The sequence below is a fragment of the Phacochoerus africanus genome, chromosome 12 (assembly GCF_016906955.1).
Source record: "Phacochoerus africanus isolate WHEZ1 chromosome 12, ROS_Pafr_v1, whole genome shotgun sequence".
Classification (NCBI taxonomy): domain Eukaryota; kingdom Metazoa; phylum Chordata; class Mammalia; order Artiodactyla; family Suidae; genus Phacochoerus; species Phacochoerus africanus.
Window position 1 is genome coordinate 12,708,872 of NC_062555.1, and position 25,795 is coordinate 12,734,666.

Below are 25,795 nucleotides of genomic sequence, written 5' to 3' on the forward strand. Positions count from 1 at the left end.
ATCACTTATATGTGGAATCTAAAATATGGCAACGAATCTATCTACAGAACAGAAAGAGACTCGCAGACATACAGAACAGGTTGCCAAGGGGGAGGAAGGAAGGAGTGAGATGAACTGGGAGTTTGGGGTTAATAGATGCAAACTATTATATTTAGCATGGATGGGCAATGGGGTCACAGGGAACTGTGTCCAACCTCTTGGGATAGACCATGATGAAGGATGATGAGAGAAAAATAATGTATATATGTGTATGAATGGGTCGCTTTGCTGTTCAGCAGAAATTGGCACAACATTGTAAATCAACTATACTTTAAAAAAAAACTAATAAAAAAGAAGACACAAACTACAACAAAACAAAGACAGCAGTCCATTTGCAATGAAAACCTGTTCAATAAATGAATAAATAGCAACTAGTTTCGTATCAAGGTAATGACATAGTTGGATGCAGAAGTTCAAACCAAAACCCAACTCTTGATTGCTAAGTATTCTTCCATTACTGTGGACAATGATTCATTATTATTTGTGACATAAAACTGGTGGTCACGTGAAATAAGAATGTTTAAAATCAAGAGGTGGTTTTCCCTTATCATATCCCTCTAATAAACCTGGGAAAATCTAGCTAGGTTTCAGCACACATAGAGCTCCTCCTCTGCGGGCCAAAGGACAGGAGAAACACCAGCAGTCCCCATGAAATATCACTCGTGGTCACTATGTATGTTTTATATACTGTCAACAGCAACATGGTCATTTAGCAGCAGGTACAGTCATCCAGGCACTTAGATGATGCAGCAAGTGTCCATACTGATGTTACTATTTATAGCCCAATAAACCATGCTTTGAACAATATCAGTAACGTTAGGCTTACGTAGCACTCCTAGTATTAATGCCCTAATACAGATATACTGCTATAAGCATGGTTTACAGCACGGAACATAAACACAAATCTAGTGACACTAATAAATCACTTTCTTGACTGCTTAAAAATGTACTGCCAAAAAGGGCTTTATGCCTTACACAATGGAGCAGAAGGCAGTGATATATATATTTAAATTTTCCATTTTTAAGCTGTCACTCAAAAACTTTTCATACTTTTTTTAGCTTATTGATCTTACCGGCTTGTGATAAGATTTCAGCTGCTCGGTTGGGCTGTTTTTAGGTTCTGTTTCTTATTAAAAGAGCTAAATCTGGAATCACAAAATGCTACTAATTTAGCATTTTTCAATAGAAATGGAAGTTAAAAACAGCACCAAAATAGTGTGACTCTCATGTATTATTGCCCTAGAATCCCAGATTTAATTACCATATGATACAGCATAATAAGGGTTATAGTGAAGCCATGCATCACTGTACACACGCTTGAAAACTGAAACATATTCAATACGCTAAAATAATTATTCCAGGTTTCCTGATCCGTTCCATTAATAATTCTTTAAATACACACATACTTATACATATATCAAAACATATACATATTCATTCACATATATACAAACATGTATATACACACACATATACATACATAACATATATACAAACTCACATAGACCTATATCAAACATACATATATACATATATAACATATATATATACACACAACACATATATACATACATGCAATATATACAGATATACACTTACTCATAGATGCATACACATACACACACATATATACATGCATATACACACATATATACATGCATACACACATATATATACATGCATATACACACATATATACATGCATATACACACATATATACATGCATATATGGACATACATATATACATATATATGTGTGCACATATATATTGTTATGCGCTATTATTTCCCCTATTTTCCTTTCATTTACAAAGAAACTTCCATTCTAAACATTTTGGCTGTTCCTTACCTTACAATAAACATCCTGCATAGAAACAATCAAACTATCACGAGCAGGACAGCTGAGGTGACTGGCTGGTGATCTGTGAGAGCAAGCTGCATAATCCTCTCGACACCTGCTCCTGGGGCTGGAGGGGGCACACTGTAGACCACAGTCAGAGAACTTCTGAACACCGATTCTGGACTCAGAGCCTTGTCCTGCCAGCACTGTGTCTGCTCTCACAAGGGACTCTCTATGAGCTCTTCAGCCAGTTGTGATTTGTTTCTCCCCTCACCGCTGGCCCCCAAGGTCAAGGCTCGATATGGGAGAGCCAGCAGCCCTCATAGCTAATTGCCCATATTTTGCAAAGGGCTGCAAGGAAAGGGGAAGCCACCATCTCCCGAGGCCAGGATCGGTCATAAATAACCCTGTGATGTGGGAGCTGTGTGGTCACGGTCGGGATCTCAGCGCAGCCCTGACTCTCACCCACTCAGAGAGCACAAAATGCGGGACTTGTCCTCGCCCCCTGTGGCGCACTCCGCTGAAGTCCTTGCCAGAGGGGGTGGTGTGGCCACTACTAAACAGCCATGAAAGTTATGCTCAGCAGCAGGAACAGCTGGAATTTCACTTCCATCATTACTTCCACCTTCTGAGAGAATCGTGAGAACATGCAAAATAGCAATTTTAGCTTAAACAGTAAATCTTCACGAAGGAAAGATTTTTCTTTCTTTTAGTGCATCAAAAATTATTGGTCTTTCATAAACATTTCTGGTTCACTTGACAGCTCCTCATGTCAAGAGTTTTAAACTCCCTGCAACATTTCAAACTGCGCCAGCGTTCATGGTGAGGCTTTGGTGCCAGATCCTAGCACGTGGACCCCAAGAATCATCAGTTTCTGAGAGCTCACCGTTTTGCTTCTGAACCCTCTGTTCAGAAACAGAGGCGACAGCCTCTCGAAACACGGCCTCGCAATCACACAGCGGGCTCCTCTGGTTTGTCCACACTCTGCATATGTATTTGGAGGTGGGAGTGTGCACACCCAACCAGAGAGGCAAATTTCCATTTCTCCTCCACCTAAATATGGTGATGAATTGGCCGCTTAGAGCTTTTCTGACAGCCGGGCGACGTGGTGGCTGCAGTGACCAGGCTCCTGGCTCCTCCTGGCAGAAAGGTATTCAGCGCACGTAATAATTATCCATCCATCTCGTTCACACGAAAGGCATGGCAATGCAATTTTAGCCTTATAATCAAGACCATATGACAAAAACCAAGGCCATTAGGGACCAATTTCGAGTATTCTCTGCAAGACAATGATTTTCCAGCCGCACTTACACATGCTGAACAGTTACCTCTGCACGACCGCACCTGCTCTCATTTCTGTAACCCCTCTGTTTTCCAAAGCTTTTCTTAATGATGAAATAAAGTTTTAAAGGCTTGCTGGCTTTTTTTTCCCCTTCATTAATTTTTTTTTCATTTCCCAAAGCACAGTATGAAAATGCTGAGGGTAAAATTTCTGCTCACGCCTCTGACCACATGTACCAGGGTTTGCTTTCGTCTCTTGCTTCTTCTCTCTTCCCTCTGCTCTGACTCCTCCATCCTCACTCTCAGCCCTGCTCGCTCCCTCTGAACTGCAGCCTGGTCTTCCGGGCCCATAATTGCTCCTCGTGTCCTTCTGACCTCCCCACTTCAGGCTCAGTGACATAACGAAAGGACGTGATGTCATCATAAACCCAGGCGCTGTCCCGGCAAAGGCTCCACTTGCAAAGTAGGAAGATGGTCAGAGTTATTTTGAAATAGCGTGAAACGTAGCTCAAATATTCCTTCATGCCTCACTTAAAAATATCCAGAGAAATGAATAAAGACATGCCATTTTGGCAGATAGAGTTGTAAATACTAAAAGCAATACTATGGTCCATCACTAATGACATATCAATTGAAGAGGCAATGGGAAAAAAAAAGTCTTACCGACTAGTTAGAAGGAAAACATGAAAAAGCCTCCAAAAAAGAAAAAAGGGCCAAGACACCAGATTTTACTACTATCACTTTGGATTCTCTACAGACTCGGGTCAATCCTAAAAGCAATCCAAACAGTTTTTAATTGTTCAAGGGAAGAGAAATCATCTCTAAACATCAATTAATGGCCAGTCTTGATTCCTTAGCTTATAAGACCACAACATAATATCTTATCTCTTGACATTTTTCTAAAATTATGAGACAATGGACTTTTTAACGCAAGCCCATTGTTAATTTTTTCAGTTGCAAGACAGCATGGATGAAAAATGCCATAAGCGATTACTCAGTATAATAATACTTAAAAAAAAAAAAACCAAAAAACCTCCATGCAATGCCTCTCCATTGAAGAAGTAATCATGCATAGCAATGGCCACATTCGCGAAAGTTCTGTGAAGACACCCAACAAAAATCCTTGTCTGCTGCACTGGGGCCATGAAAACGAAGCTCAGTTTGCTTCTGTCCATGCTCTGAAAATACAGGTGAAATTTCTACTTTTGGCTGCTTATTTTATGATGATGAATCTTGGCCTGTTCTAAGTACACGGGGGCAGAATGTATTATGCAATTTTCAATATTACGCACTCAGGAGTTCCTCATTACTGGATCGAGGCATGTGTAACTAAGGCGATCTCACATAAAATGAGCCAGTGGTCATGGCTTGAGTGTTCCACCAGCTGAGTGATGTTCTGATTACCTAATTGGGTTCTAAATAGGTATCTACAGTGTACGTCTCGTAATATCAAGGATATCCTATGTCAATGAGTCTGAGTCATGTAAAGGTATGTGCTGTGTTTCCTTGGTGAAGGCACTTGCCAGCTGGCAGGCAGAGGAGTACGTTAGGACATCCCAGAAGTGATGCTACCTGAGGACGTGCGAGGTTAGCTGTTCCTCCAATTGTCACCTCATTGGAACTAGCTGCACTGGCAACAGCAGACAGAGTTGGCTTTAACTTGAATCTCAATCTCTTAAAAAAAAAACCTTCCAAAACGATTGCCCCGTGGTGTTGCACTGGAAAGAAAGCCACGGTGTACAGAAGAGCTCGCCTGTCACATGCTTGATAATGCAGTTCCAGACAACAGAAACGGCCAAGGCTTTGAGAAGAAATCAGAAAATTTTGCAAGCTAACAGAGGTAGAGGGTGAAGAAGTCCTGTGTTGCCCACGTGCCAATCACTTCTCTGTCAAGAACGTTCAAGCCAGGAATACACAAAATAAAAATTAAACTAAGATGGAAAAGACAAAAAAAAAGATGAAACTGCAGTATTCTGCAAATATCTTAAAATTACAATAATTTTTTTTTGTCTTTTCGCCTTTTCTAGGACCGCACCCTCGGCATCTGGAGGTTCCCAGGCTAGGGGTCTAATCGGAGCTGTAGCTGCCGGCCTACACCACAGCCACAGCAACTCGGGATCCGATCCACGTGTGCAACCTACACCACAGCTCACAGCAACGCTGGACCCTTAACCCACTGAGCGAGGCCAGGGATCGAACCCGCAACCTCATGGTTCCTACTCGGATTCCTTTCTGCTGAGCTACGATGGGAACTCTAGAATTATAATAAATTTATATTTTATTTATAACATAAACATATTTTATTTAAAGATTATATATATATTATATATATATATTGGTCTTTTTGCCTTTTCTAGGGCCGCACCTGTGGCATATGGAGATTCCCAGGCTAGGGGTCGAATCAGAGCTGTAGCTGCCAGCCTACGCCAGAGCCACAGCAACTCGGGATCCGAACCGCATCTGTGACCTACACCACAATTCACGGCAATGCCGGATCCTCAATCCACTGAGCAAGGCCAGGGATCGAACCTTCGACCTCATGGTTCCTAGTCAGATTCATTAACCACTGCACCATGATGGGAACTCCTTTTTTTGTTTTGTTTTGTTTTTGTTTTTTTGGTCTTCTTAAAGATATATTATGATAAAAAATTATGATAAAACTTCAAGGTGATAAAGAGTTCCAGAGTATGAAGACAGATTATGAAAAGAACCTCATCACTGTGATGCCAAAAATATAGAGCGCCCTGGATAGAAGTCTTTCCAAAGAACCTAGACACGCAAAAGACTCCGTTTCTTATACTTCTTTGCTGACCTTTGGGGAGACCGCTTTCTTTTTGCTCTCTTCCTCACTGGTTCCTTCCTCCGAGCCTCCTCTGTGGATTCGTCCTCATTTCCCCATCCCCTAGCTGTTAATGAAGCTAAATCCTGGTCTCCTTTAAGCGTCTACACTCACTCCCAGCTAGCCTCATCCCAGCTGGCCTCGCGGGTTTGAGTGCCACACGGAAGCTGAGAAATCACAACAGCATCCCCTTAGCTGAGCCGCTTCCTCTGCACGTCTTACTCATTCATCCCTCTCCCTAGTCCCAGACAACTCCGGACGTCTCTCACACATCTCAAAACCAACACTGCCGAAGCGAGTGCTAAGGACCCTCACCCTCTGACTAAGTCGACACCTCCCCAGTATTTTCTACCCTCGGGTTGTTTGGACCCAAAACTTGAGAGACAGCCTTAATTCTTTCTCGAACACCATCCACCCCATCCATTTGTTCTTCCTTCAAAATACATCCAGAGTCGGACAAGCTCCCACGCCCTCATCCCTACCGCCCGGATCCACACCGCCACCAGCTCTCGTGGACCTCGCAGTGACATCCCCACTTGCCCGCTTCCATCTGTCCTTTACTGTGACGTCAGAGTGATGCGATTTTTTAAAGTTAAAGTATTGCTACTAGGTATTACTACAATAAAATGCACATATTTTAAGGGTACAAATGGATGAGTTTTGACAAATGCTTAAAATCATATCAATCAATTATAGAAATTTCTATCATGCTAGAAAATTTGTCTTATGGTCCTTTCCAGTCAATTTTCTCCTGAACTAAATTTCTGATTTCTGTCACCAAAGCGTAGTTTTGCGTCTTTCAGAAGTTCTCATGAACCAAATATACGCATGTTACACACTTTTTTGGAACCTGGTTTCCTTTTGCACAGCATTAGATACTGTGCAAGTGTGTGTGTGTGTACTTTTCATATTGTTTTCCATTACAGTTTATTACAAGACATTGATTATAGTTCCCTGCTATAGGTCCTTGTTGTTTATCTGTTTTATGTGTAGTAGTGTGTATCTGCTAATCCCAAATGCCTAATTTATTTCTAGCCCCTCCTTGGCCTTCAGGAACCATGATAGGTTTGTTTTCTATGTCTGTGAGTTTGTTTCTGTTTTATAAGTTCATTTGCATCATATTTTAGATTCCAAATATAAGCGATATCATATCGTATTTGTCTTTGTCTGCCTGACTTCACTAGTATGATAGTCTCAAGCATCCATGTTGCTGCAAATGGCATTATTTCATTCCTTTTTCAGGGCTGAGAAGTATTCCATTGTAGATATCTAAGGATGTGATTGTTTTCAAATTTATTTTTGACTCACTTCACTGCCTTTCCTTCCTTCCTTTTTCTGTCTCTTTTGTCCTTTTGTTTTGTCTGTTTTGCCCTTTCTTCCCTCCTTCCTTTCCTTCCTCCTTACCCTCCTTGCTCCCCCTTCTTTCCTTCTCCCTTCTGTTCCCTTCCCTTTCCTTCCTCCCTCCCTCCCTGTAGTTTATTATTTATCTCCCTCTACAAAAATGTAAGCTCCATGAGAACAGAGAATCTCTGCCCCTGCTGTATGTGCATATTCATTCCACAAACATGTTGTTCACGACCATATCCCCAAATTCTAAAACAAGTTTTCAACGTCTAAAAGTATTGAGAAGACTTTATATTTGGACTCTTTGCAAATTTAAACACACAAATTTTTAGTCTTCAACTATATTTCCTTAAACAACTACAATTATGTATTTAAAAGAAAACTGTGATTCTAAACACAAAGCTAACATCCATGACATTTTTTTTTAATGAGGCTGAATAACACAGGAACCAAATACACTTTCCAACAAAAGTGAAAAAACATATAGAGATAGAGAGATTCTATGAAGTAGAGAAGTAATAAAATACAATATTTGCTGCTGCTGCTCATATGCCAGGGGAGGTCCATCCTAAGAAAAACCCAAAGAGAGAAAGTTCCCACTTTACAGATTAGGAAGTGGAGACTTGGAGTGTTTAAACAACGTGCTAAAAGTATACAGCCAGTCAAGCCCAGAGCTGGGATTTATTTATTGATTTATTTATGTTGCTTTTTCAGAGCCGCACCCATGGCATATGGAGGTTCCCAGGCTAGGGGTCTAATCCAAGCTACAGCTTCAGCCTACACCACAGCCACAGCAACGTGGGATCCCAGCCACATCTGCGACCTACACCACAGCTCACAGCAATAGCAACGCCATGTCCCCCAGCCACTGAGCGAGGCCAGGGATCAAACCTGCATCCTCATGGATACGAGTAGAATTCGTTTCCACAGAGCCACAAGGGAAACTCCCAGAGCCAGGATTTAAACTGCAATATATTGTATCAGTTTGCTTGAATACTTTAGACACACACACACACACACACACACACACATGCATATACACACACCCCACTTGTGAGGGGGTATAAATTTAATGTGAATTAGAAACAACATGAAAGAGAAAAGTCTGGAACACAGAGAAGAGACAAAGTAACTATTTCAGTTCCTGGGATGTTTAAAATTTTTAATAGCCTTATGCTTTTATAAAATTATCAAAGTGCATGCACATTTATAGTTGTTACATTTTATTTTTGTAATAGTTAATATAAAATGTGTATCATATATGTAAATGCTGAAACAAGTAATACAATGAGCCTTCATGAACCCACTATCCAGCTTAAGGAACAAGCATTGCCAAAAATGCTAAAGATATCTACTCATACTCAGCTCCATCCCTCACCAGCAGTACATACTATCTTTTTTTTTTCCTTTTAAAAAGTTTTATTGAAGCATAGCTGACTTAAAAGGTTGTGATAACTTCTGCTGTGTAACAAAGGGATTCAGTTCACCACGCACTTCAGATTCTCTTCCCAAGAGATTATCAAATAGATCTATCACGGGGTAGAGTTCCCTGCGCTATACAGCAGGTCCCCGCTGGCCGATCATTCCGTATACCTCAGTGTGCATATGCCAATCCCAAATCCCCAGTCCATCCCTCACCCGCCCCCCCCTCCCCTGGCCCACTGCACCTGTCCCCTTTGGTAACCATAAGTTTTTCAAAGTCGGTGAGTATGTTTCTGTTTTGCAAATAAGTTCATTTGTGTTCTTTTTTAGATTCCACATATACGTGATATCATATAAGGCTTGGCTTTCACTGTGACTAACTTCACTTAGTATGATAACCTCTAGGTCTGTCTTAAATCGGATGCATCTCATTCCTTCTGTCTTCCCTGGAAATTTTACCACCAAGACTCTGTCCCTAAATAATACATTGTTTAGATTTATTTCTATGTGATATTTCAAGATGGTATCATGCAGTAATCAGTCCGTTCTAGTTGTTTTTGCTTTCTCATTACATACTATGCTTCTATGATTCATCTCTGTTGATGTGCAAAGCTGTAGTTCACTGATTCTATCACATTCTAGGTGATGAATATACCACATTTACTTGGCCAGCCTTCTGTGGACTTCTTCTCTAGTCATCAAAACATATTATAAGGCTACTGTGAGATGATATATTTATACAAGGATAGACAGATTGATAAATAGAACCAAATAGAGAGCTTAGAAACAGGACCCCACTAGTTGGTAACTTGGTATCTAACAAGAGGAAACTGAAGCTCTGGGGAGGTGGCTCGGGGGGAGATGAACCACAGTAAATGGTGCTGAGATCATTGATTACCTTTTTTTTTTTTTTTTGTCTTTTTAGGGTTGCACTCACGATATATGGAAGTTCCCAGGCTAGGGCTTGAATCAGAGATGTTGCTCGCCTTCACCTCAGCCACAGCAACACGGGATCTGCGCTGCATCTGCAACCTACACCACAGCTCACAGCAATGCTGGGGGATTGAACCTATGTCCTCATGGATACTAGTCGGGTTTGTTACTGCTGAGCCACAATGGGAACTGCCACTGATTATCCTTAAAAGGAGTTCTACCTTATACTGTCCACACACAACAGCAGATTTCAGATGGGTTAAAACCTGAAAAGTAAACCTCTAAAACTTTAAGAAGATAGCGTAAGAGAAATATCTTCATGACCTTCAGTTAGAAAAAAAAAAAATCTGACAACACAAAAAGTGTCAACCATAAAGAAAAGATTGATAAATTATATGTAACTAAACATAGGAAGATCTTTTCATCAAAGGATACCATAAAGAAAAAGAAATGGGGAAGCCAGAACTCTCAGAAGATACTGAGAGCACATTTACCTATTTCTTATTAAGGATTTCTTTTTCAATTATAGTTCAATCTTGCCTTAAACAGTCACTACTTAAGTACCTTATTCTTAGAGTTTGTCTCTTTCTTCCTAGTGCTTTGAAAATTCAGTACTGCACAAACCCTGCTGGCCAACAGACTTTTGTTGTAGGCTGTTTTCTGTCGCAGTATATGTAAAATTTTACCTTGCTTTAAACAAAGGCTACTAACTTTAGGTGGCATTGTGGTAGCATATATCATGTTCGCAATTACCTGTATGACAGCAGAGAGTGATACTAGTAAAACTTCATTTAAGTTTTTTAATTCAATTGAACCAGAAGGTCATTGACACTTCAGTAATTGCTATTGAAAACCATTTGGCTAAAAGAGAAAAACACACACATATATACACACGCAAAATAAATCGTGACATAATCTTTACTACAGATTATTCATTTTAAAGGGAGTACCCAGTTCTTGTTAAAAGATCGTTATTGTAATTATTTTACCTAATACATTTTTTAATGATTCTAAAACAACAGTCAAACGTGATCTAATTCATGGAATTCAACTAAAGACAATTTGTCAGTGCTTTCTTCTTTCTTTCCAACTGTAATCCATTTTTTTTTTTTTCCTTTTTAGGGCTGCACCCATGGCACATGAAGTTTCCCAGGCTAGGGGTTGAATCGAAGCTGTGACCTACACCACAACTCACAGCAATGCCGGATCCTTAACCTAAGGAATGAGGCCAGGGATCAACCCCGCATCCTCAATGGATCCTAGTTGGGTTTGTGACCATGGAGCCACGAGGGGAACGCCCAGGAAATCCAACTTTTAAGCTTTGTTCCAGTACAAAGCTATGGAATAAACACAAAGGAATGACAAGAGCTAGAGGAAGGAAGCAGCTGGGAGGAATCTGGGGGAGCAGCTTTCTTACTGCCAATAGGCAGCACGCAGCGTGGGGCCCTGGTGTTGCCCAGGTCCAGCTGAGTGTAGGTGACGTGGCTATTCCTCCCCGACGAGGGATGTTGGGGAGAGCCTTTGACGCTTCCTGAATTCATTCTAAGAAGACAGGGCTGGGTAGAGCTAAGGGTCTCAAATCCCCCTGTCTGTGAACATTTAAAAAGTGTTTCTGACAGAAAGAATGGTCACGAGAAGGCTGTGAATGAAAACCTCAGACTAGACCTTTCATCTGCAAAGTCTGAGACCTCGAATCTCATCCTTTAGATCTGGAGTTTCCACAACTAGAAACCTTCTTTCCTTTTTTATTTCTAATTTTTATTTTTTTGCTAAATACAAACAGTTATTATCAGGCTAATACATCCTTTGTCGAAAAATGAAGCCATGCAGCAACATAGATGGAACTCAAGACTATCATACTAAGTGAAATCAGAAAGCGAAAGACAGGAGTCTCCATCTCAGGGGGGCTAAGGACCCAACGTTGTCTCTGTGAGGATGCAGGTTGATCCCTGGCCTTGCTCAGTGCTTGAAGGAGCTGGCATTGCTGCAAGTTGTGGTGTAGGTCACAGATGCGGCTTGGATCCAGTGTGGCTGTGGCGTAGGTCAGCAGGTGCAGGTCTGATTTGACCCCAGGGCGGGAACTTCCCTGTGCCGCAGGTGCAGATCGAAAGGAAGAAAGAATGGAAGGAAGGAAAAGAGGAAGGAAGGAAGGGAGGGACAAATATCATATGATATCACTTACATGTGGAACCTAAAAAAATAATGATACAAATGAATCTATACACAAAACAGAAACAGACTCACCTTGAAAATAAACGATGGTTACCAAAGGGGAACAGCGGGAGGGAGAAATTAAAAGTTTGAGATTAATGTATACACACTGCTATATACAAAATAGGTCAACAATACGGTCCTATTCGACAGCAAGGGCAACTATGTTCAAAAGCTTATAATAACTTGTAAGGTAAAAGAATTTGAAAAGTAATATATAGATATGTAAAACCGAATCCCTTTGCTGTATACCTGAAATTAACACAACATTGTAAATCAGCTATACTCCAATTTAAAAAAAGCAAAGCCAGCACAGCACCAGATTGTATGAATAGCAGGGCCTTATTTAAGGACTCATTAAAATCTTATCATTTGAAAGTTTTTTTAAGACACTGTGTCTCAGAGTTACACAACCAATACAACACACGGAACCCTGAGAGCTCAGGAAAGAGGAGTGAAAAGGAACGCAGGTGTGGAAGACAGCAACTGAGAAAACATACCCCTTAATAAGATAGGATGACGACAATTCAAAGGAAAAACTAGGGAGAAACCCCCTTCTCACATTCAGAGGGTGAGGGCTCCCGATACTGCAAAAACAACTTGGGGTTTAGAAACACCAGCACCTGAGTTTGAGACCCACCTGTCCGTCTGTGTCACGTAGCAGCCATGCGGTCTTGAGTAAGGTCCATCCTCGCTCTGGGCTGTTTAGTGAAAAGAAGAGGAAATAACGTGCCAGCCCCTGAGCTGCTGGGAGGGAGGTTCGAAGAGATGACGACGTACTGAAAACACTTTGTAAACTGTAAGGTGCTGTATAAATGCGATTCATCTATTTAAAGAATTATTATCAAAATAGATTCTCCCCGAGGGAAGAACAAAGGTAATGGGCTTATTAAATTACAGCAAAAGGAATGTACGTCGGGCAGCAGGAAAGGCATCCTGACTGTGACACTGGTTCTAAGGAACGGAATCACGACCACTGCTTGAGAGAAAACACACCTGTCTGGAGATAAAGGCATAGACTATGTGACACTTCTTGGTGCCACCCAGGATGAAAATTGGGCTCAAAGTTACTAAGTACCCTTATTCACTCTGTCTTCTAAAGACAGCCTCCTACCCTGTTTCCTGGGTCCCCGAGGAATCCAACAGCATCAGACCACATAACTGTAAAACACCTGCTGGCCTCCCCTTGTAAAGCTTGAATGGAGACCTGTCTGTCCCCCTCTGCTAACCCCAAATGGAGCCTTTTTAAAACAGCCCCCAACCTATAAGAGGAATTTGATGCAATTTTTCCTTATATTAAAATGCAGAGCTGTCCTAGGGCAACCAGCCAGAAGAAGAGAGTCACCCGCCTCAGCTCCTTCTCACGGGGACATCAGGAAGTGCTAAGAAGGCAGCGGAAAGAGTGAAGCAGATAGCCTGTGCCCTCAAGGAGTTTCAGTGCAGTAGGAGAGGCAGATATTACTCAATGTCATACTACTGAAAAATAAGTGTCTTGAAAGTATACAATAAAGGGATTTGACCAACAGAGAAGCCAAGCACGGGTCACATAAGGAGAGACCCGAGTACACCACTAGGGTTAACAAGGCAGGTACAAGACTTGGGGATTTCTCAGCAGAGAGAAGAGCAGGTGCAAAGGTCCTGTGACAGGAGGGAGCCTAATGAGTCCTAGGATCTAAAAGAAGGCAGCCAGACAGATGCACAGGGTGGGGAGCAGGGGATGAGATGAAGTGAAAGAAGGGGTAGAGCCAGACCAGACTGAGACGGGCCATGCTTAGGACACTGGTCTTTATTTTTAGAGCAAGGTGAAGCCACAGGTGCAATGGCGATAAAGAGAAACATAGATCACAGGAGCTAAGAATTGCTTGTGCGAGAGATAAGGAATGGCCTTAACTGCTTTGTGATGAAACGAAGGGAGGATCAAAAGTCACTGGATGGGAGTTCCCGTCGTGGCGCAGTGGTTAGCGAATCCGACTAGGAACCATGAGGTTGCGGGTTCGGTCCCTGCCCTTGCTCAGTGGGTTAAGGATCCGGCGTTGCCGTGAGCTGTGGTGTAGGTGGCAGATGGGGCTCGGATCCCTTGTTGCTGTGGCTGTGGTGTAGGCTGGCAGCTCCAGCTCGGATTCGACCCCTAGCCTGGGAACCTCCACATGCCGCGGGAGCAGCCCTAGAAAAGGCAGAAAAGACCAAAAAAAAAAGACAAAAAAAAAATCACTGGATAGTTCCTTAAGTCACCAGAAGTCTTGACTCCCCCAAAGTGGATCATGTGACCATCTCAATTTTTTGTACCCCTTGGGCAACACTGTTGAGCAAGTCATCTGCCTCCTGCAGAAACTGAATGATGGGCCATGGGGAGTTTAGGTGCCATCTGTAAAAGATGGGCCATACCTATGGAAAGAAAGGATGCAGAAGGGAGAGGGTGGCAGCTGACGCTGAATGGGAGTCAGTATGTGTCTACCCAACCCTGGAGAAACTGTCATCCACGCTCGCTCCCCCTTCCTGCTCTAGATAACTGACACTGCATGTTAAAAACCCTCCACCGATGAGTACTTCTGTATTTATAAAAGGAGACGAGAAGGAAAGAACGCTGGCAGGGAAATAATCACAAAATGTATGATCCACAGAGGTGGTGGGAAGATACAATGTTATTTTACATATTTGATATAGAGCCTAAATTAAGCCATAGAAAAGAGGCCATGAATCTTCAAAGCCTCATTATCAAGCCTTCCTAAACCTCAAATACAGAAAAATACATTTCATAAACAAAGACCCAATAGGATTTTAATAGGACAATAAATTTCGCAGACATTTGCACTAATCACATTGCATTCCATTTTTTTAAAAAAGAAATTCCATTTGATGGAGAGTCCAGATTTCAAAAGAGCGTACAAAATACCTTTTAGGTAGTTAGTTTTTGACTAAAGATGAAAATGCACGTCAAATTTATTACGGATGCATCAAACATTACACAACTGAGAAGTGACAATCAAATCTTCCCCTCCTACTCTTCAGGTGTATTGTGTCAGGGTCAATCTCCTAAGTCTCTCAGGAATCATCTTTCCTCTAAACCATCCCCAATGGCAGGAAACTCAGACGTGGATGAGAACCATAAGCCCCGCAGGTGTTCCGTGATCCTGGATGCCTTTCAACAGGTCCATGTTTGTTTGTTTTTTTCCCAGTGTGTAGATGAGTTTTCTGGTGCCGATTTCCACCTATTCATAACCTGATTTGGATCAAGGCAGTCTAGCCTGAATGCCATCACCACGGTCATCTTATACCCAGAGGGAGAGATATATATATTTAGCCACCACTCTCCTTAGCCCAGAAGAAGAGGGGCACCTACTTGGTCCTGCATTTTTGCAGCCCCTTCTCTGGCTGCACCCTTCTTCACGCTATGAGAAGTCTATAGCGTCACAGGTATGCGCCCACCTAAAACCACGCCCCACCTCTAGACCCATCTTGGAAGTCCCTACACTTATGATCTTGTTGTGCCAGTGGTACATGTCTGGGCCCAAAGGGAGGCCAAAGAGCCGCGATGTTAAAAGGATATGATTGTATCAAGAGGTTTTCTTTCTTTGTGTGTGTGTCTTTTTTTTTTGCTATTTCCTTGGGCCGCTCCCGCGGCATATGGAGGTTCCCAGGCTAAGGGTCGAATCGGAGCTGTAGCCACTGGCCTACACCACAGCCACAGCAACGCGGGACCCGAGCCGCGTCTGCCACCTACACCACAGCTCACGGCAATGCCGGATCGTTAACCCACTGAGCAAGGGCAGGGACCGAACCCGCAACCTCATGGTTCCTAGTCGGATTCGTTAACCAATGCGCCATGACGGGAACTCCGTATCAAGCGGTTTTCCATGCATCTGAAGGCATGATGGTGGGAGAAGTGGGAATGGAAAGACGAAGGGTGAGGAAAGAGGTGGGGGGCTGAGACACAGCTGTTGTCATGTGGCCGTATTCTGCAGCATTCCAAGAAGTCTGAGGGTTCTCTATTAGAACTTGGGCTTTCAGGTCCTTCTAAACAGTGCTTCTCAAAGTTCAATGTGGTAACAAAGGACCTGGAGGTTTTGTTGTGAGTTGCTTCTGATTCAGTAAACCTGAGGCAGAGCCTGAAAGTCTGCATTGCTAAAAAGCTCTGAGATGATATCAATGCTGCTGGCCCATGGACCACAATGGAAGTAAAAAGGATTAGGGGAGTTCCCGTTGTGGCTCAGTGGTTAACGAATCCGACTAGGAACCATGAGGTTGCAGGTTCGATCCCTGGCCTTGCTCAGTGGGTTGAGAATCCAGTGTTGCCGTGAGCTGTGGTGTAGGTTGCAGATGCGGCTCAGATCCTGCATTGCTGTGGCTCTGGTGTAGGCCGGTGGCTATGGCTCCAATTGGACCCCTAGCCTGGGAACCTCCATATGCCGCAAGTGAGGCCCTAGAAAAAGCAAAAAAAAAAAAAGGATTAGGAAGGAATGGTTCTCAAGACAAAACAATAGAACATGTTTTTGTTTGTTTTAGTCTTTTTAGGGCCACACTGCAGCATATAGAACTTCCCAGGCTAGCAGTCAAATCAGAGCTGTAGCCACTGGCCTACACCACAATTCATAGCAACTAGAGATCCTTAACCCACCAAGTGAGGCCAGGGATCAAACCCATGTCCTCATGGATACTAGCTGATTTCGTTACCACTGAGCCACAACAGGAGCTCCCAGAACATGTTTTGTTTAACGATTTATTAGCTTGATTTGCAGCTTTCAAACAATGGTGGTGCCCGGGCCTCTATTTGGACTCTTGTCCTGGCCCAGAAAATGTTAGAGACGGGCTTGCATTTCCTCTTTCGCCAGTGACCCGTGGATTTCACGGAAATCTCACAGAGGGCATGGTTAGGTTGTGGAACACAGAGTCTCAACAGGGTTAACTGCTGTCATTCACTGTGCTTCAAACAATGCACCAGGTAGCTGCCGGGCTGCCCGTAGATTCTGGTTCTGATACGGTGGACAAGGAGAGGATTCATCTTCCCTTGGCACTCTTCACTATTCCCAAGCCCTTGGGCTCCACCTCTGCTTCGCAGTAATCATCTTGCAAATGGAAATCAGAAACTGGGAGAACCAGACCAGAGAGGAGCTGCCACTTGTACCTGGGAAGATGGGTGCCTTTCCCGGGGGCAGGCTAAGCGGGGCGCAGGCTCAGCTGGGGAGCAGGCAGCCACCGAGCTGTCCCAAGATACAGATTACGTCTCCTTCCTTGCTCTTCCTCTCTCACCACGCTCAAGATCTTAGCTCTAGTGTCTTCATTCCAGCATTCTCTGAAGTCCCCAGGAATGAGCATAAGATGTGTCTCTTTTTTTGGAGATCTTCGATTTCTTTGGATCAGAGCTTGGTAGTTTTCCTCATATAGACCTTGTCTGTAGTTTGTTCCATTTATATCTAAGTATTTCACCTTTGGGGAGTGCTAACGAAACACTTAGCGCTGTCCATTTCTTCTGTGAGGAATGTGCTCCTTCTACGTTTACTCTTCAAGGCCTCTTCTTAGGCGAGCTCCTACTGAACTTCTGGATCTCAGACGACCTGTCTCTGTTAGGGAACTCTTTTCTGAAGAAGAGGCTTTATCGTTCACTCAATCGATCATGCATTCATTTAGCAAAGATACTGAACGTTTCTACCACGTGCCAATTGTTATTCTAAGGGGATAAAGTACAGACATAAAGTTCCTCACTCTTACAGAACTTATACTCTAATGGGAAGGTGGAAAGAAACAAATGTAAACATAAAAACATCTTTCTGAGAGCAGCAAACCACCTCTGGAATACTAATTAAATAACGAATGAAAGAATCCTGAATTCCCTTATGAAGACCAGGGCTCTTCATTTTTGGTTAGCCTTTATTTTTATCATATTGATAAAAAAAAAAAAAGTTAAAGCATCTTTTTTATGTTTCCACTGCCTACAGCCCCTGAACTAAGGCAATGCTGGGTGAACCTTCACTGCTTAAGAAATACTTAAATAACCACCACCTGATGTTTTAGGAAGCACATTTTGGACTATCGACTCTTCTAAAGAAATGCAAACAAGAATGTTAAATCTGAAATGGAGAATGCCTTTCAAAATTAATATGTGCGGAGTCCTTTAAATCTGAAGAAAAGGAGCAAGGGCATGCAAAAAAAAAAAACCTCTCACACTAGTCAGAATGGCCATCAAGAATAAGGTTACAAATAACGAGTGTGGGAGAGGGTGTGGAGAAACGGAAACCCTCCTACACTGTTGGCGGGTATGTAAACTGGTGCAACCACTGTAGAAAACAGTATGAAGGTTCCTCAGAAAACTAAATATAGAACTACCATATGATCCAGCAATCCTACTCCTGGGCCTACATCCAGACAAAACTACAATTCAAAAAGATGCATGCACCCGTATGTTCCTTGCAGCACTATTCACAATAGCCAAGACATGGAAACAGCCTAACTGTCCATTGACGGATGGATGGATTCAGACGATGTGGTACATCCAGATGATGGAATTCTACTCAGTCCTAAAAAAGAACAAAATAAAGCCATTTGCATCAACAGGGATGCAACTAGAGATTCTCACACTAAGTGAAGTAAATCAGAAAGAGAAGGACAAACACCATGTGATATCATGCCTGTGTGGCATCTAAACTATGGCACAGATGAACCTGGATACAAGACGGAAACAGCCTCACAGACACGGAGAGCAGACTTGCAGTTGCCAAGGGGGAGAGAGGAGGGGAGGGGATGGACTGGGAGTTTGGAGTTAGCAGATGCATACTCTTATATTTGGAATGCATAAGCAATGAGGTCCTACTGTACAGCACAGGGAACTATTTCCAGTCTCTTGGAATAGACCACGATGGAAGAAATTACAAGAAAGGGAATGTATGTACACGTGTAACCTGGTCGCTTTGCTATAGAGCAGAAATTGGCACAACACTGTATATCATCCATACTTTAAAAAAAAAGAATCACCACCTTCTTTATTTCACATTAAAACGTGTCCCTTTCCCCATCCCAGATTCTAATTCGAACAGCTACAATCCATAGTCCTTCACCAAAGCCGGGTTCAAGGGATCAGGTTCAAAAAGCACCACTGATGGTGATTTTTAATTTAATCCTTCAGGTGTTGCATTCATCAGAAAAATGCTGGGAGCCACAAGCAGAAACATGATTGCAGCCCACTGAAAGTTTTACTATCAACTGGAAAATCCACAAATAAAAACGCAGATGAGAAAATGCATCCCTAAAAATCGAATGTGCAGTTGCCTAAATGATAAACCAATTTGAATTAGTGAATACTAATTGAAAAACGGCATGACAAAGTATTTTCCCATTAAAACAGGAATTTGCTAAAGGCATTTTCAATTATTTATCATGCTTCAGTAAAAAGCCTCACACATCCTAACAACAGTGTCATCTTCAACTTTGCCTACTGATCGAATTTTGAGCACAACGGCACCCAGCTCGGATGACTTTAAAAGTCATATGCCAATGACCTTGACAACGTCCTTTCATTTTTATGAGGTTCTTTTTTTTTCCCCCGCTTGCCACAGTCCCCACACCCAACAGCACAGATGCTTTTCACTTGATAACCTAATTATTAGCTATGAGTGTTAACAATTTTAACCTTACCAGGGTCTAATCTGCATCCCAGAAACTCACAGTTCATGGGACTTTCCGAGACAAGTAGAACATTTAGAAATTTTGACCATCTAAAAGGACATATTAGATGAAGGACTATCTCTCTTTGAAGTTCACAGATATTTGAATGTCCTTTCAATTGCTTAGATAACTTAACTCTTCTCAAAATCAGGGCAGAGGTGACTGCTGGGAGCCAAAATTGTGGATTCCAAGCCTATAGGGAAGGGAATATATTTGGAACATAATACCCTGTTGGTGCTCAATAAATGTTTATTAATGAGCCCCTTTTTTTGACCCAGGCATGGAGAATAAATCCAAGGAAGGAAGATTATGCAAATAGACAGAAAGGTCACCCAGCCTTACATGCTGGGTGTGGCCCAGGGTGGGGGCACAACGAAGTCATTCAGGTGACAGGACATTCTCCTGGGCGGACAGCAGTGACCCTGGCAACCCCCACTCCGATATTCATCTATTCCTTCTAAAATAACGTAGAAGAACACCGTTGTCAGTGGCTGCAAACAAAACAAAACAAAACCGAAAACAACCAAAAAATGCTGTTTGAGGAAAAAACAAAACCAAACAAACCCCCCAAAATGGTCTCTCATAACAGTTTGAAGAGATTCTTGGGACAGATGATTCTTGGTGGAGAATGAAAAGTAGAGAGAATCAGAATCATTCATCATCGGTCTGTCCACACCGCAAACCTGCGGCAGAGGGGAGAGCACTCGGGAAGCCAGGCTTCAAAACATCTTTTCAGAGAACAGATTTATCCTGAAAGCAACATGTTAGGAAGAACGACAAGTCCTGGGAATTCGAGCCATCCAAAGCGACAGCAATGGGCAAGGGCCACTCCAAAGGCAAAATTGGCAAAACAAGGTCACTGTCTCGGACACAAAACAGAAGAGGCTCGAAACGGGAGTCCCCAAAAGGCCGTAGAAGACTCGTCTGTCCTGACGCTCGACTACTGCAGAGAGGAATGCCTCTATATTTGGCACCAGTCATTAGCTATGGAAAATTATTGTTTTTAATCTAGTAAGTAAAACAGAAATTTGCTATGGTTTATTTGAATAAAATATTTATGATCTTCAGGAAAACTGTTACACAGCTCTGATCTGAAAGTGAACAATGAAACTGAACTAAATGGATGTCTCCCCAGGAGGCCACTCAGCTGGCTCCAAACATGTGTATATAAAACATCGCCACGTCTCAACGAAAACTTGTACACTCTATTTCGTAGACTTTCTCTTCTTTTAATTGAAATCTTATCTGAGATGGCAATTACCTCTTTTCCTTCAGCTACACTCACCTTTTCTAGCCTAAAGGCCCATTAACTTGTGAATTATTAAACAATCACATTTGTAGCAGCAAATTGATTTTTGAGAGAATCCATATTGATTGAGATATTCAAGACTAATGATCTGAGGTTAAGGTATTTAGATATTATTAACTCAGATAAACTAAATCGGTAGGGCTTTTTTTTTTCTATTTGTATTATTTTCCATTAATAGATAATCCATCTTGCCCTTCAGCCTCAGATCCATCCATCAGACCAATAAAGGTGGCCAGGTGGCTTTCGCAAATGCCAAGGCACTGGATATGCTGAAACGATGCCAGTCATCCACAACCATAAAAGACTGTAAGTGTGACAGGTTGGTTTGCTGGTTAGCATCCTATCAGTGGGGAAGTCTTATTTTTTAACGTTGGTTAAGCTAATTAGTCTTGCTCCATTCCAGTCACTCAGAAGGCATCTCCATATGACAAACAATGGCCCCTGGGTTACACACGAGTCAGTGGATAAGAGTGAAGTGGCCCAAACTGGGCAAATTAATTGCTTGTTGCCAGAAAAAAGGAACACAAAGTTCATGGGCAAATGTCCTCCCCTGTAGGTCGGCTCCTCTCTCTTCATGTACAAAAGATAATACAGATTCACACACTATAACAACTTCTAACAACAGTATTTGAGATGCTGAGCACTGACTTAGCTCTTCAAAGGACCTTTGGATCCCTGAAATGCTGGAACCTCATAAGCTATGGTCCCAGCACTTAATAAGGAAGACGATTTTTATGATAGCGATTCTGCAGATGAGTTGAAGGATGTGTTCTGCCACTGACTGGCTATCTAAACTTGGTCAGAGCATTTAATATCACAGGGCCTCTGTTTGTCTGCCAGATGGATGAATACCCACTGCATAAGCTCAACTCAAATAATATGAATAAAGGCATTTTAATTTTTTAAACAGGTTTCAAGGAACATACACCTTTTTGTTCTTCTCGTTGATACCAGAGTGAGAAACTGTCTAAGGTTTTTAAGCTTGTGGAATGAGGGTCTGCAATGCAAAGGTTTTCTTTTTCATCTCATCTCACACCCAAATCATTAGCATATCCTGCTGGCAGTACCTCGGAAGTACATCCAGAGACTCCGACCACGTCCCACCACCGCCATGGGTACCTCGGGTACCTCGAGGATCCGACATGGCTACCGCTCCCTGGATTATGACGGTGGCCTTCTAGTGAGTTTCTCTGTCTCTGCCCTTGTTTCTCCTTGGTTGGTTCTCTAAAGAACTGTGGAATGGTCCTTTATAAATGTCAGATCATGTCACATCTCCCTCCTCAAAATCCTAGAACCGGTTTCATCTCAAGCAGAGTACAAGTCATCACCGTGACAGTGACCTGAGGACCATGTAGCCCTGTCCCCATTTCTTCCTTGACGCCACCTTGCACTGGTTCCTCCTGAGGATACTCCACTCCCGTCCCATCACGGTTCAAGCTGGAATCTGATCTACACAGGGTGGTCAAGGAAAACTCCACTGAGGGGACATTTGCAGAGAAACCTGAAGCCACCAAGGGAGTGGCTTTGTGGGTGGCTGAGGAGGGGTGATTCCAGGCCCACAAAGCCACTCCCTCGGTGGCTCCAGGTTTCTCTGGAAATGTCGCCTGAATGGGCCTTCCTTGCCCACCCGATTTAAATCAAACCCCGGTGCTCTTCCCCTCACACTACTGTTTTCCCATAGGACGCACCGGTCACCATCCTTCCTTTTTTCTTTACTTTCTCACTGGAATGTAAGCTCTATGCTGGCAGAGGTTCTGTCTCTTTTGCTCACTGTTCTGTACCCAGAACGGTACTGGATCAATAAATGTCTGTTAAAGAATAAAAGAAAAGAAAGAATAAAAGAAGAAATGAATTCCAAATCTAGCTCTGCATGGTTACAAGACCTTTTTTTTTTTTTTTTTAATGAAGAATAGTTGATTTACAATATTGTGTTAGTGTCTGGTGTACAGAGAAGTGATTCAGTTATATATATGTATATATATATTCTTTCTTTTTTTTTTTTTTTTGGTTTGTTTTTGCTTTTTAGGACTGCACCCAAGGCATACGGAAGTTTCCAGGCTAGGGGGTGAATCAGAACTACAGCTGCCAGCCTATACCATAGCCACAGCAATGCCAGATCCTTAACTCACTGAGCGAGACCAGGGATCGAACCTACATCCTCATGGATACTAGTGGGATTTGTTACCACTAAGCTACTATGAGACCTCCCTATTTTTTCTTTTTTATATTCCTTTCCATTATAGCGTACTGTGGGATATTGAATACAGTTCCCTATGCTATACAGAAGGGCTTTGTTGTTTACCTGTTTTATATATAGTAGTTTGTATCTGCTAATCCGAACCCCCTAATATATCCCTTCCCTACCCTCTTTCCTCTTGGGTAACCATTTCCAATCGCCATTCTTGATTCTCATGAACCAGTAAGCATACAAAAGAGCCAGTAAACACGTGCCCAGTTTTTAATGCTCTATATGACAAGGGCACTTCCCCAAACTATTTCCATGACTATCCCCGCCCCACTGGTTCTAACACTGCAAACAAGCTACAAACCCCAATGTAACCCTTGAGCTTAAAGTGGAAAGAAATTATTACTGCTTTTTTTTTTTTAAGAGCCACACCCAGGCCAGGGGTCAAATCGGAGCTGTAGCTGCTGGCCTACCCCACAGCCACAGCAATGCCAGACCCTTAACCGACTGCGTGAGGTCAGGGATCAAACTTGCGTCCTCATGGATACTAGTCAGGTTCGTTTCCATTGAGCCACAACAGGACCTCCAGAAATTATTACTGCAATTATAATCATTAACATTGCTGTTTCTCTAAAGAAGAAAAGGAGGTAACTCTTATCTATGTGCATCTTTCCCAAAATTGCTAACTGACTGGAGCCTCTGGAATTCCTGATTTGACAATAACCTAAATTTGACCCTTGCAGATAATTCATCTTCTAGAGGGGAAAAAACAGCCATAGAACTATTTCAATATTTTGCAAACTGAGATTCTTAATATTTCTATTCTTAAACCACCCATACATTAGCCCCCACAGTTCTCAAAGTAAAGAATAAAAAAGGCTGGTTTATAATTTTTTAAACAGAAAAATGGGCAGCAGCACTTTAAAACTTCTCAGTTGGAAAGGGATATTTTTGGTCAATGATCTATTTTTATTTCTGCTCTGCTGTTTCTCGAGGAGTCCGATGACAAGGACCTGTCCTTCAAAGTTTTCATCTGTGGGCACAGAATTAGCATTTTCAATTACTTCCCCTGGCTGAAGTATACAGGACTCTTTCCACCCCACCCGGCACCATCCTTTCTCTTTTTTTTCTCCCCCTCTGAGCAGAGGGAGGGCAGTTTCTGGGGAACCCTTCTTTTTTTTTTTTTCCCCAGAATTTTCTCACAGGCTCCAAACATACTTTAAAAAATTTTTAAAGTAATTTATAATTTTTCCCAAAATTATAGGAACTGAAGATAGGATTTAAACATTATATGGCACGCGCTAAACTGTCAAGAATTGTGTTTTAGTGAAAACGGTGTTTTTGTTAACAAATGTGTGTCATTCTTAGTCAGCAGATGTATATTTTTGTTACTCCCACCGATGCTGCAGCAAAACTAATTAACAAGATCCTCTTGGATAATATACTCAGAACAGTTGCCCTTGCAGACGTTTTTAATAAAAACAAACATCAAGTGGGGACTCGAGACCAGGTTGGTTCTCGACCAAGGAACAACCGTGGTGCTACTACATTCTTCTTTCCATGTCCTGTCTTTTACCACCTTTTAAAGACAACAATCTGGTCAGAATGAGGACAGATATGAAAAGGGGGAGACCAAAAAAGGCAATTTTTGTTTGATTTTTGGTAAAGTCAATATCCAAAAGGAAGCAAACCTGAAGGAACAGAAAGCCAGGAGCGAGGGTTGAGCTCAGGCGATGGAAGCCATAAATTCTTCTATGTGATGTGGTTGTCCTGCCAATTCAATGCAGGATCTTGCAGGGCCCTTCCTTTATCCTGGCTCTGGTCTCTGTTTAGTCAGAGAGATAAATGATTGTCAAACACTTTGGAAATACACAGAGCTCATTAAAAAGGTGCACAGAGAATTCTGAAACTATTCACTTCAGTTCTGAACCTTTCTATATCGGGCTGCTCTACTTTCAAGCATCGAAGGGAGTTCCAGAGACAGAGGTTTGGGATCTAATCTCTTTGACTGCCAAGAGCCACCCTTAATCAAAGAGACTCAAAAACAGGCAACTGATGGAATAAGCAGGATATCTCTTAGACCAATATGAAAACACCACATTTGTTGAGCACCTACTATGTGCCAGTTGAGCACCTACTATGTGCCAGTAGGATTCTTTATGTAGCCCATTTCAAGGAACAGATTCCTGGGACAGATCACCTTAACCTGTTACCCCCAAAGCGCAACATCAAATCATCACACCCTACAACAAACACCTCACAAAGGACTGCTCATCTTTTGGAAGTTCATTGGCTCTACAGTTCTTCCAGGGTTGAAGTCCACTTCAGAGCATGTCTTGCCATTTATCTAACACCAACTAATAGAAACACTCAATCTGGGTTACTTGAAATAGTGTATCCAACAAAATTGCTAGTGCAACACACAAAGTATGAAGAAATTGCTAGGTATTGAAGATATATAAATATACAAAATACAAATCACTTTAATAACTATAAATTAATACTCTACTCACTTTAAGCTACATACGTATCACTCAGGATGTCCAGGGAGAAAATCCTCCTTAAAAAGTGTGTGTGTGTGTGTGTGTGTGTGTGTGTGTGTGTGAGAGAGAGAATAACGTACATATCACTCCCTTCCCCCATCCACCCCAGCACTGCCAGCTTAAAATAAAAAGAACTTGAAAGCATTAAACTAGAATGCTACTCCATGAGTCTGTAAATGCTTACACTATTGG

The 25,795-nt window shown here is 42.2% G+C and overlaps 1 protein-coding gene across 2 annotated transcripts in view; it reads right to left on the reverse strand.

The window, feature by feature from the left end:
- The window catches only part of ESRRG (estrogen related receptor gamma), a 657,829-nt gene that overhangs the window by 465,474 nt on the left and 166,560 nt on the right, over positions 1–25,795 (reverse strand). The window contains exon 1 of one of the 2 annotated variants that reach the window (XM_047754867.1): positions 24,752–24,877. The exons of the other annotated variant lie outside the window; for it this stretch is intronic. The gene's annotated coding sequence lies outside the window, so the exon portion shown is untranslated. Of the gene's footprint in view, positions 1–24,751; positions 24,878–25,795 lie in introns of those variants that run through there. 2 annotated transcript variants of the gene reach the window in all.